Here is a 3,047-nt window from a genome sequence, read left to right on the forward strand (position 1 = left end):
ACAAAATGTTCTAAAATTAGATTGTTGTGATGGTTATACAACCCTGTTAATATACCAAAAATCATTGAGTTATATACTTTAAATGGATGAATTATGCAGTATGTAAATTATATCTCCATAAAGCTGTTTAAAAAAGAAAAAGATGTCTTAATACTCAGCTCCAGGGCCCATTTTTAGTCGTCCTTTCTCTGAAACTGTAGCTTCTGACATGGTTGACAGCACTTTACTTATTGTCATTTTTTAATAATGGAATAATACAACCAAATTACAAAAATTTTAGAAACTAGAGAGTGGTGGCAAAATTAGTGTTGAATATGAATTTCTCATGGGCATATTTTCATAGAAAACTGAGCTAACAATAATTAACTTATTTTTATAAATTTATTTATTTATTTTATTTTTGGCTACATTGGGTCTTCGTTGCTGCGCCCGGGCTTACTCTAGTTGCAGCGAGCGGGGGCTGCTCTTTGTTGTGGTGCATGGGCTTCTCATTGCGGTGGCTTCTCTTGTTGCCAAGCATAGAATCTAGGTGCGTGGGCTTCAGTAGTTGTGGCACGTGGGGTCAGTAGTTGTGGCTCGTGGGCTCTAGAGCGCAGGCTCAGTAGTTGTGGCACTTGGACTCAGTAGTTGTGGTGCACGGACTTAGTTGCTCTGCGGCTTGTGGGATCATCCCAGACCAGGGCTTGAACCCGTGTCCCCTGCATTGGCAGGTGGATTCTTAACCACTGCGCCACCAAGGAAGTCCCTGAGCTAGCAATAATTTATTTTTAAGATTAAGTTAAGACGCAAGAGGGAGGAGATATGGGGATATATGTATATGTATAGCTGATTCATTTTGTTATAAAGCAGAAACTAGCACACCATTGTAAAGCAATTATACTCCAAGAAAGATGTTACAGAAAAAACGATTAAGTTAAACACTTTAAAATTTACTAAACACTTTTCTATTTTTGGTTGTTTAAAAATCTTAATTATTACTTCTTTGAAGAGCCTCTTTGTTAGGTACATGTGCCTTTTTGCCCAATACTTACTCTGATTTTTACTTACTTACTCTGATTTCATTATGAATTTGGAAAATATGAGAAAATTAAAACCCATTTGGTGGTAATGATTTTATTGCACCCTATCAATCATATTGTACCATGTCTTCCAGTTATATTTTTGCAAAATCCCTCTTTTCTGTTATTTTTAGAAATTCATAGTTTCCTCTGTAGGACTAGAAAATATAAAAAATTTCTATAAGACAACTATTTGACATAACTTTCGAAATTATCTTAAACATTTAATATGTGCACATGGCTTTAAAGAAAAGATATAAATATATATATATTTTAATGAATTTATTTATTTATTTTTGGCTGTGTTGGGTCAGTTTCTGTGCGAGGGCTTTCTCTAGTTGCGGTGAGCGGGGTCCGCTCTTCATCGCGGTGTGCGGGCCTCTCGCTGTCGCGGTCTTCTCTTGTTGCGGAGCACAGGCTCCAGACGCGCAGGCTCAGTAGCTATAGTGCGTGGGCTTAGTTGCTCCTTGGCAATGTGGGATTTTCCCAGACCAGGGCTTGCACCCGTGTCTCCTACGTTGGCAGGCAGATTCTCAACCACTGAGCCACCAGGGAAGCCTGAGAAAAGATATTGTTAAACAAACCTCTTAGGGAGTTTCCTGGTAGCTCAGTGGTTAGGATTCCAGGCTTTCAATGCCATGGCCTGGGTTCAGTCCCTGGTCCGCGAACTGAGATCCTGCAAGCCACACGGTGTGGCCAAAAAAACCCCAAACAACAAAAACAAACAAACAACAAAACAAAAACCTCTTAGGCAAATTGATTACAAGCACATTTCAAAGTTTTATTTCAAGCTTTTCTCTAAGAAGGCTAATTTAAAGGTCCCTCTTCTCGAAGACATTTTGGCATTTTGGAGGAAAAATAGCCTGTTAGGATCATTCTTATTATTAGCCTGGATACAAAGTAAAGAGTGTCTGAAATCATTAGCTATCTTTTAAGTCTGGTGAAAGGTCATTGTCCTCTGCCAAGGCTGACAGTCCTCTAGATGAATTTCTAGACTTTATGCCTATCAGTCTACCAGAAATGGTAGTAACTCCCCAAAAGGAGCAGTTAATGACATCACACTATAAAGCTTAGGTCTGAGACACATTTTCTTTCTCAGAACAAAAGGACATACAGAGGGGCTTCTCTGGTGGCACAGTGGTTGGGAGTCCGCCTGCCGATGCGGGGGACGCGGGTTCGTGCCCAGGTCTGGGAGGATCCCACATGCCGCGGAGAGGCTGGGCCCGTAAGCCATGGCCACTAGGCCTGCAGGTCCGGAGCCTGTGCTCCGCGGCAGGGGGGCCTGCGTACGGCAAAAAAAAAAGGACCTACAGAAAAAGCTCCCATTCGGGCTGCTGGCTCTTAGTCCCCCTGCCCAGAAGCAGCCATGGTTATGTTCCTTGTACTGGGTTCACACTCTGGAGATCCATCTGTATCAGCAGAGCTATGCATCTAAACTGTACAAATATTATAGCTCATAATCTAAAGTGGATTTTTAAAAATCTTGTTCGTCTTTAAAGACTAGAGAAAAATCCACTACCCTCACCTAGATGAAACCAAACCCCCTCACGTCAGGCTCTCTACCTCCACCCTGTAAACTCTGTCTTTCTTAAATTGCCATGAGAAGCTTATGTTTTGATATTCCATTACCTTGAACTGCCCTCTAGTACACATCCAGGTCCTAACTCTCTAGATAGATCAGGCAAGTCCAGGTATTCTCTTTATTTTTAGAATTAATAGACTCAATTGATAAATAAATAATTCAATGAATAAGTGAAAGACATAGTCTGGGTGGGGGGAAATGTGATGATAATGGTATAAAGGCTTTTTTTTTTTTTTTTTTTGTTTGGCTGCACCACATGGCATGTGGGATCTTAGTTGCCCAACCAGGGATCGAACCCATATATAAAGGCTCTTTTTAATCCAGCTTTTTCTACCTATCTAAATCTTCATAGTTTTGCCTCTGAATAGTCACCTTGTTCTTGGGCAGGAGACATTATTAAATGCGTC

The sequence above is a fragment of the Lipotes vexillifer genome, unplaced genomic scaffold (assembly GCF_000442215.2).
Source record: "Lipotes vexillifer unplaced genomic scaffold, Lipotes_vexillifer_v1.1 scaffold666, whole genome shotgun sequence".
NCBI classification, from domain to species: domain Eukaryota; kingdom Metazoa; phylum Chordata; class Mammalia; order Artiodactyla; family Lipotidae; genus Lipotes; species Lipotes vexillifer.